Source organism: Balaenoptera ricei (genome assembly GCF_028023285.1).
Source record: "Balaenoptera ricei isolate mBalRic1 chromosome 2 unlocalized genomic scaffold, mBalRic1.hap2 SUPER_2_unloc_6, whole genome shotgun sequence".
NCBI classification, from domain to species: Eukaryota; Metazoa; Chordata; class Mammalia; order Artiodactyla; family Balaenopteridae; genus Balaenoptera; species Balaenoptera ricei.
In genome coordinates this window covers 364553-374932 of record NW_026777420.1, presented here as the reverse complement: position 1 = coordinate 374932, position 10380 = coordinate 364553, and the positions used below count along the sequence as shown (strand labels likewise).

The 10380-nt window shown below is 44.7% G+C and overlaps 1 pseudogene; it reads right to left on the bottom strand.

Moving 5' to 3' along the window:
• Window positions 1-1159: 1159 nt before the first annotated feature.
• LOC132358173 (uncharacterized) lies at window positions 1160-8287 on the bottom strand (annotated as a pseudogene).
• Window positions 8288-10380: the final 2093 nt, after the last annotated feature.

Here is a 10380-nt window from a genome sequence, read left to right as displayed (position 1 = left end):
GCAAGAATCCTTGTGAGGCTAAGTAACCAGAATCCCCTTAGCCTGTATTTCTTCTGTTAATTATTTCCAGTCCAGTCCACCCCACCCTCTTCTTGGCTATAAGCCCCCACTTGCCCTGCTGTATTTGGAATTAAGCCAAGCTTCCAAGGCTGCATTCCATATGCAGCAGTGAGTTTTGTCTTTTGGTTTTGGATGAGATTTATATTGGAAACATGAGTATGATTTTCACCACCCATCGCCATATAACTCATGCCTGAATGAAGCTGATCTCTCATGTATATTTTTCCTAAGTCCAGTCACAGCCATTGGTGCGTAGGGACACTAGACTGTTCTTCAACCCTATGCCTGTGACTACCTTAAACAATCGCCAAGAATCCCAGAAATATGAAAAGCATGGCACTAATTTGACCCCAGAAAATGCTCAATTACATGACGGGAGTTGAAACAAGAAAAGAGAGCATCAGCTTGACTGACCTCAGCTGGGAATGTGTGTGTGTGTGTGTTGGGTGATTCAAACAACGGGCCACATTGTTACTGTCCGTGAATGAGCACAAAATGACAGTGTTTATTTTGGGGTGCTCATGACAGCTAGAAGTAGGTGAATTTGCAGATAATGGAATCTGAATAGTGAGGATCATTGTATGTGCAGTATTGGAGCACTCTGGCATCTGAGTCTATAACACTGCCTGCTGCAGAATTCAAACTGTTTGTGCAGGTTGCTGAATGCAGGAGGGTGTGTCTCTTCCTTCCACACGTACAAAAACAGAACAACAATTAATACTGTTTAAAATTCTCATGTGCATTCTCAGGATATTTACAAGTTTCACGAACTTCAGGCTCAAAGTGAACCTTATGGTGAGCCGCAGGGTTGTTTAGAGCTCCGTTGAGAAAAAGATAAATAAAGAAATGAAAAACAACCTCAATTCTTGAATATTATATGTGTGTGTGCATGTGAATAAATATATATACACAACTATAACAAAAATAAAATTAAGCAAATATGTACATGCACACAAAATTTTCTAGACACAACATAATCCGCAACAATGAAACATTCGATACAGAACAGGGTCTCTGGTGGAGCTCCTGGGCAGGAAGAGGAAAGCAGAGGTTCTAACAAGAATTGCCTCCCAGCCCCTCTCTGCACCTGCTGCAGGCCTCAGCCCTGTACTTTGTGGGTCCTGATCGCCCCCTGGTGGTTACGGGCCTCCGTGCAGGGAGGTTTTTGTCTGGCCTCACACTGACTTCCCCTCACTGTGTTGCCTGCACAGTAATACACGGCGGTGTCTTCAGTTGTCAGGCTGCTCAGTGATAAATAGACTTGGCTCTTGGAGGTGTCCCTGGTGATGCTGAGCCGGGACTTCAGAGTTGGGTTATAATATGCGTTTCCATCATAATCCATCACACCAACATACTCCAGCCCCTTTCCTGGAGCCTGTCGGACCCAGCCTACATCATAACTGGTTAATGAGAATCCGGAGACAGTGCAGGTGAGGGAGAGGGTCTGGGAGGGCTTCACCAGGCTGGGTCCCGACTCCTGCAGCTGCCCCTGGGTCAGGACACCTGTGGACAGAGAGAACCACGGTGACTCATGGGCTCAGATGCAGCTTCCCCGTGTGTTCATGGCTGAATCCCTGAGACACTCACCTCTGGGAGCTGACACCAGAAAGAGGAAGAACCACAGTGGATTCATCTTCTTGCAGATGAGATTCATCAAGCCCAGAAAATGTCTTCAAGCATGAGGAGAAACCCGTATTTAAGTGAACTGGTACTTTGTTTTTACCTTGTGGTCTAAGGGGATATTTGCATATAGGAGGGACCTTTTTATAAAAAGCATCAAGTAGTGAAGGGAGGTCCCTGTACCTGGGGCTCCCCCTGTGAGCAGGGTGCTGACTGTGCCCTCAGAGAACTCAGCCCGCACCTGGGGTCCCCCTCCTGAAGCCTGGGGGACTCTTTGCTCAGGAATGAAATGATGCTGAAGGGCTAGTCAGGAAATCTGATATTGTCTAGGATTAATGGAAGATTTGGGGAATAGACTTTAATCCCATGTGTGTATATATTTCACATAAATACCCATCAAACATTCAGGGTCCTCCAAGTTGTCTGAAACACACTAGTATTTTTTGCCCTTTCTGCATTATCTCGTGTTTATTTCCTGGATATGCAAGTATTTGAGAGAAATCATACATGTAATAATCACATTGAATTCAGACAAAGTTAGGTAAAATTTAATGTTAATCATAATTCACAACGGACTTCGTGTTTCCCTTAACTAGGGTGAACATTTCTTCACCTGAAACAGTTTAAATATGATCAAGAGTTGCTCTGGAGGTGGATTTATTCATAACAACTAAACACACAGCGTATTTTGTGGACAAGACAGTCATCCTTGCTGAGATGGTCATGGTTCCTAGCACTGCTGACCTGGCCAGTAGCCTGCCCTGCCTTTTTCCTGTGCACAACTGAGTGTCTGCACGAACACCGTGAGCTTCAGGGCTCCTTCCTTAAGGGTGGACATTGAGGAATCCCCATGGCTACCAAGGACTAAGAACAGACAGCTACGGGAAGCTCCTCAGGACTCCAATATGCTGGGCAGGTGACCTGGTCACAGTGCACAGACTCACTCCTTCTAGAAGTGTTCCTTTCTAACTCTGTCACTGCCAGTGACATTGGAGCTCAGGGAACACAGTTCCCACCGCAATGGGTGAGAGAACACGCATGATTCTTGGAAGTAAACCTTCACAGTGAATGGCTTTCAGAGTATGAGGGTGTCATGGTCAGAGGAAAGCCCCCACCTCAGCAAGCAGTTTCCTTTGAAAAGTCCACCTGAGAGCAGCTTTCCCGAGTCCCTGGGTCAGTGAGTCCTGGAACTGTGCCCGAGGTCATATAAGTAAGTGGTGCTGGAGAGCAGAGCACAGCTCCATCCCATCTCACTGTGGGCACTGAGGATGTGGCCTCACCATCTGCATTTCAGTCTTCAAGGATGTAAATCGGGGATCACGGTGGTAATGGTATGTCTGAAATTTATAGTGGGTGTGCCACGGGTGTTGAATGTTGTCATCAGTGTCTTCGGTGATGTTATCACTCCTGGGAAAAAGAAAGACCAATGTGAGTCCCCATCTCTGACGGACACCCTTGTACATGTAGCACTGGCTCCACTCCTGCCCTGCGAGGTCACACCTGTCAGCTCTCCCTCAGCCCAGTGATCTCACCTGTACACTGACTGATGTCGAGGCTGCTGTCTATGAGAAGATATTTACTCCATACTATTTCATGAACAGAGTACTATACTTCTTCTAGCTTTTCCAATACTATTTGCAGAGTAAATAAAATACTAAAGAATCTTCCTGATTGAATGTCGATAATAGGAGAGCCAACCAAAGTAATATGGACAAGAATCACAGGAGAAGTCTGGACCCTGTTGTCAGGACCAAAAAATTGAGCTGATATGCTGTGTGATAGGGGAGTGGAAGGGATGGCATCTAAAACCTAGAACCAGGTAAGCCTATATTTCACCACGTGGAAGAAGGGCCGGCATTTATGCAGATGCCCCAGCATCTGACCACCCCTTCTTGAGCTGGTGGATTTGAGGAGATCCATCCAAATTCATGCTAACATAGAAGGATATATAACAGGTTTCTTTACATTTCAGTGGTTGCGGATGTGTTGTTAGGGTCTATTTAACCCTAGGAAAAATGTGTTAGGTCACCAGGCGTAAAAAGAAGATATTTTTCCTTTGTGGAGATAATTGCAGGCCATTATGTCTGGAGACTAGATCATATTATAATGCAGGAGAGAATACCCATTAGAGATGACCAATGGGTGATGGTAAAAAGAAGTGGTGAGATTTAAGTCATATTGCTTTGCAGGTTACCAGTGATGGTCACATCAAGAGGGTCTGACCATTGTGATTGGAGGGAGAAGGATTGACGGTGGTGGGCTTCATGGTGACCACGTGGACAGGGCCTTCTGATGGTCTCTGTGATTTCCCTCATAAAATCTTGAGAGTATAAGATCAGAATGAGGTGTGGACTTCAGGAACATTGAGACCAAATGGTTTAGGTCATTTTGTATCTTTGTTAGAATCACTGAGCAAAGAAGAAGCAGGAACTATACTTGGAAATCAGCAGTGTCCTCCTGTGATATTAGATTTGTTGCCTTAGATGTTACTGAATGTAGAGAGATTCGCTGTCCTCACATTTCATCTTCTAGGTCCACTTGGAATCCAGTTTCAAATGTGAGGGATGTAGATGAAACATTTATTGTGAAACAACGTGGTATCTAAATTTTAAGAGGTATAAGTCAAAATTATTGAACTGTGTTACTGAAATTGTAATTGTCAAACTCTTCTCTGGGGCAACATAAATTAAAATTAATAATAATAATTCAAGGTATTGATTTTGTTTTCAACCATTGCTAAATCCATTGAATCATTCAAGTAACAATCATTCATAAACTCAGATCCATCACGGGTAAAATGTATTGTTAGTAAACGGTCATTCTAGCTGATGAAATCTCACTCTCTCCTCAAGGATCTGTGTCTCTGTGGACACGCGGCACAGTTCTCATCAGCAAGACAGGAAGATGGGTATGTTGGTACATTTCTATTTTTCCAGAAGAGCATCTCTGAAGAAGTCTCCCCTTTGTTTACCCATTCCATCCTTGTAGTATCTGAAAGAGGCCTTTGAGTGTACTGTGACATGTTCCCACATAAAGTTCCCATGGCTTAGGAAGTGAATGTTTAACTCCACTTTTCATTGTAATAGAAACACAACAAGTAATAATTGAGAAGCATACAAAATACATTTAAAATTTACCCAAAGGCAAGCTAGAGATTGGCAGAAAATATTTGCAAAAGACATATCTACTATATCTGATTGTTATCTAATATGTGCCAAGAAGTCTTAAACTCAACAATAAGAAAGAAATAAAACTATTAAAAAATGGGCTAAAATCCTTAACAGACACCTGACCAAAAAGAGAAAGAGTTTACAAATAAGGCTATGGGAGAACATTTATCACAGGGAAATGTCAATCAGAACAAGGATATATCCCTGAAAACTTACAAGAGTGGATCAAGTCAGGACTCTGAGAACCTTAAACACTGGGAGGATGTGGAGCGGCAGGGGGTCCATTCACTGCAGGTGGGGATGCAAAACGGGATGCACCCCAGGAGCTCTTCTGGTGGCTTCTTGCAAAACTAAACATACTCTTATCTGTGTTGCAGCAATAGTGCTCTTTTGTATGTACCTGAAAGACAATAAGGCTTTAGTCCAGAGAAAACCCTGCACACGATGCTTACTTAGCTTTATTCATATTTGCCAAAATTTGGAAAGGACCAAGATGACCTATCCTAGGGAATGACTAATAAACTGTGTATATCCAGACAATGGACACTGAAATGTCACAGCGATTTGGAAAAATATTGAAGGGTGAGATGGAAATGCAACGAAGAGATGCCAGAAGAACACAACTGGCAAGGTGATGTCAGGAGTCTGAAAGTGGCCCGTGAGGACTGAGTTTCCTAAGAGGTTCTACAGAGTGAGGCTGAAGAGAAGACAACTTGGATTTGTCAGGAGGGAAATCTCCTCCTCTGCCCCTCTTGAGTTCCTGAGGCTGGACTGATAATAAAACTAACAAAGACAGATTAACAGGAGAAAAGAAAATAATTGTAAGCACAGGCATAGACGTGCCATAGAAATGGACCCAGAAGTGACCAAAGCAGGCAGCGTTTATATTTTTAGACCAAGATCCAATATTTGTGAGGAATTGGTAGAAGGAGGAAATGTATGTTTTTGGTGTGCAATTAGTGACGAACCTAAGCAGAGTTTGGGCTGGCATAGTCATTACAGAAGGAACAAGGTTTGTTCATAGAGACTTCCAGGCCTGAATTCCCCGTCCCTGGTGATAAGAGTGTCCCTGTGTAATGGAAAGCAAGGTCCAGTTGCTCGGTGCTGAAAAGCCAATAAAGAGGCAAAGTTGGTAGAAAGGAAAATTTGCTTTATTTTGGCTGCCTGCAACCGCGGGTGGGGGACAGACTTCTCTCCAAAGGCCATCCCCCACTGAGAATCTGTGGGAAAGGGCTTTTATAGGCGGAAGGAGGGGGCTACAGACAGAAACAGCAGAGTCAACTCTGACAGTCGTCTTGAAATTGGTCATGTGGTGGTGTGATCAGCCTCATGTTGATTGTTTTAAGTAGAGTTAATCTTCAGTTCAAGGGTCGCTTTGTTCCCATTTCTTTGAGGCCACTTCTTGGAATTGTGGCAGCTTATGTCATGGCTACAGTCTGGTCATCATGCAGTTAACTCTTTCCTTCTGGTAGGAGTTTCAGTATCTACAAGACAGCTCAAGGGACATGGAGAAGAATATTGTCTATAGCCCTGGAGGCGGAACTAAAGGTTCTTGATTTGCTTAATGACTAAACTATTATTATTTCGTTTTGTTGGACAGTTTTCGTTTCTGTCTAGATTTTCTCACTTCTCTGATTAAACTTACTCTTAGGCTAAATTTTTGGCACAGATAAACGGCAGGCAGATGGCATGGGGTTAAGGACCATTTCACTTCCACCTCCAGGTACAGGGAGAGCACCTTTCACGTGGGAGGTTTATTTCTTGCTTCAGGGTGACAGGGAGGAAGGTCAGAATGTCCCTCTGCACTGGCTCTGTCTTAAGTCATTTTGAGGCATATTTTGGGGTGGGCTACCCTGAGGCCCAACACTCAGGGCCTCTTTTATTATTTTGTTTCTACATATGCACACCAAGCATGTGATGTAGGTGTCGGATTACTTGAATCTTACAGATGTGAAGCTAAACTGCAGCCTGGAATTGGCAGGTGATGTGCTGAAGAACACACAACAGGGCACAGTGAGACCTCCTTTCGAGGCCTGGGCTTCTCCACCCTGGACCTGGCCGCCCCTGAAAAGGTTCCTGGACAGAGGTGGGTCTGCCTGTGAGGCTGCAGGACTCTTCGTGGAATGAGAACCTGTGTGACTTTCCTGCGTTTTAGCGTTCACCTACGATGCTGTGGTGAAGAAAGGAGAATAGATTTCTTTTCAGCAGCTTCTGAATATTCATGTTATTATCCACCTGACTATAAACTTTCCCAACCGACTACATATGCATCTATTGGTAATAGCTTTGACAGTGAATATTTGACATAAAATAAACTGCACAGTAGAACAGGATGCAGGTATTATCTAAGCGTATAGGGATTCTCTTGGACCTGGAAGCAAGGAGCACATGTAGAAACACCCCTACCCACGTCCCCTCTAACTGGCATCATTCCCTGTAACCCAGTGAGGATCGGGTGCTGCTCAGCTCATTTACATTTCTCATGCAAGAGGTTAGCAGGCAAGTCAAGAGCCAGCATCCTGGCAGGGACAGCTGGTCTACCAGTAGGGCAGGGCTGAGGTATCATAATGAGGAAGGAAGAATCTTTTCAACTCTTTATACATCCGCTGGGATAGTTTTGAAACAGGTCAATTTAGACAAGATTTAGACAAGCGAAAACCTGAATATCTAACTTTGAGTCTCTGCCTTACATATATGACATTTCCCCCCCCCCCCCCCCATTTCGAAAAGTCTTTGGAATTCTGAGCCTGAATGTGTACGTAAAGAACCATGGATGAGTACAGAGAGGTTCCCCAGGGAAAACTGCTATATGGAGAGGAAACCCCAGACCCTGACAGGAAAGCCGCCCTTAACTACCATCTGCACCTGCTCTAGGGGCTGAAACACACAGTTGTATGTCCTGAGTGCCCCTTGCATCCCCCCTCCTGTCTCCCTGCAAGGAGGTTTGTGTCTGGGTTCACACTGACTTCCCCTCTCTGTGTATCTTTCACACCGTAATACACAGGCGTGTACTCAGATCTGAGGCTGTTCATTTGCAGATAAAGTGTGTTCTTGGAGTTATCTCTGGAGATGGTGAATCGGCCCTTCAGAGTCTGCATAGTATGTGCTACCACCAGTACTACTAATAACTGAGACCCTGTCCAGCCCCTTCCCTGGAGCCTGGCGGAGCCAGCTCATGGGATAGTTACTGAAGGTGAACCCAGACGCTGCACAACAGAGTCTCAGAGACCCCCCTGGCAGCATCAGGCCTCTCCCAGACTCCACCAGCTGCACCTCACACTGGACACCTGCAAACACAGAGACATACTGGTCAGGAGACTGTCACACATCCACTGATTCCCTCACTCACATCCACTCACATCCTCAGTATCTCTTGCTCTCCATGAATTACCTTGTAAAATAGCAACAAGGACAACCCAGCTCAGCCCAAACTCCATGGTGAGTGTTCTGTCCTGAACCCCGAATGGGAGCACCTGCGAATCCCGGGCTGGAGCTGCTCTCCCAGAGCTGCAGGGTCAGGGCTGGGGCTGCTTTATATCAGCAGAGGAAGGACCCTATTTGCATGACCTTCTAGTATATAAGAGGCTATGTCATTGAATGTCCTCACAAAGGGGAGGGTCTCAGAGCAGGTGTGAGAGTCTCGGATTTCGTGGTGTTGATAGCATTTGGGAAATATAACTTTCATTATGTGATTCTTCCAGAGTAAACATTTAAGATCCATATGTCATTTTACATATGCACACACATCCTGTGAGGTAGCTGTCATTGTTACCCTCATACTAGAGGTGTAAACTACACCCAGAGGTATAGAAGGTTTGTGGAGTGTCCAGGAATAAACATGGGGTGACCGTTAGATCCAGCATCTGCCCCTGTGCTCTGGGCCAGCCTGCTCCCTTGATCCTCTTCCAGGACAGAGTTGGACTTGCAGGGTGAGGTTTGCAGATCCCCCTCCTGTAATGGGATCTTTATGACTTTGCTCTATTCTACGGTTTACCTAAAATACATGGAGGGGGTCAGGTTTCATGAGAAGTATTTTCAAGGGTCTCTTATGTTTCAATATCTTTCCGTCACTCCTTCCCTCGCAAGTCATGCATTTCTTTATCTGTAATTACTTTAATGAGGTGATTGACATATAATAAAGCGCACAAACTCAGAATGAGCACTCTGATAAATACTGACGTAGGCATCAGCATTATCAGGAGAGAACAAATCAATTCCTCTCATTATTTTCAGTAGTTTCTGGGTTTCCTCCTTCCTGTCCCTTCTTACCTTCCATCCTGTCCCCACATACCCATTGATCTTCCCTTGTTACTTCAGGTTACTTTTCATTTTCTAGAATTTATAAAAGTGCGATCATATTATCTGTATTTTTATTGTTATGGCTTATTTTACTCAGCACAAATAGTTGTGAATACTATCACGTTTTTGTGTGTATCAAGAATCCTTGGTTTTAAGAACAGGTGGCATTTAAAGAATGATCATAGCATGATTGGCTTATTTATTAAGCTGATGTGTGATATTGGAATTGTTTCCAGTTTCTGGGTGTTCCAATAAAGCTGATAATCGTCTTGGAGATGTAGAGAGATGAGAAGCTGAGAAAATGCTTCTTATTTAATGTTCTTAAAACAACCTCAAAATGGAACAAGTGGCACATTATCAAAATCTCACCAATATATCAGATAATTGTAGAACTAAGACAGCAACAAATTTAAATCTTGGAGAGAGACAAATGCTCACAGAATAACAAAGAATAAGAAGAGTAATCCTGACATAGGCTGCTGAATGGAATAAAAACTACTACAAGATTAAACTAGAAATGGATGCCTTGAGGTCGAGTGTGGTTAAGGTGTAATCGTGCCCCAATGTCTCCTAACTAACTGCCTCACCAGTGTCAGCGTGGTCCTGCTAAAGTGTGAATCAGATGGTGTTACCTCTCTATTCACACAGGTGTGTCTTCCTACCTGGGAGAGCCCAGGATTCCCGCCTGAGCTCTTAGGTCCGTCCTCCTGTATCATGGGGAGGAAGACCTTGGCTCTGGACTTGGATCTGCACTGTGGCATAGCATCTCCACTTAGAGTGTGATCTTTGTCGTCTCATCCAGTCCAACTATGCCACATATTTACCACATATGAAATGGTGAAATAGGATCGCACGCGGAAATGACGAATAATGTTTCAGGTGTTGACTGACGCACAAAACCCTGCCACAACCCTTGACAGTTTCCACAGACAGCAGCTCTTTATTTTGTTCACCGTGTCTGCTTTGGGAGGGCCTGGAGGAGAAGACCACCCTGCCCCATGAAGGGTCACTGTGAGAGGCTCACGTTCAGCTGCAGGATCTGCTCCCGTGATGCACACGCACGTGTAAGGGAGGGTGACCCTGACTGTAGGCTGGGGGCTCAGCCAGGTCTGAGGGCTGGGCCTTGTGTCCACCTCGTGTGGACATTGCTTGGGCTCTGACTTCCTTTCAGCAAGATGACTGGGACACCTGAGTGGTCTCCGCATCAGAGCCCTTCCTCAGGGCAGTCACT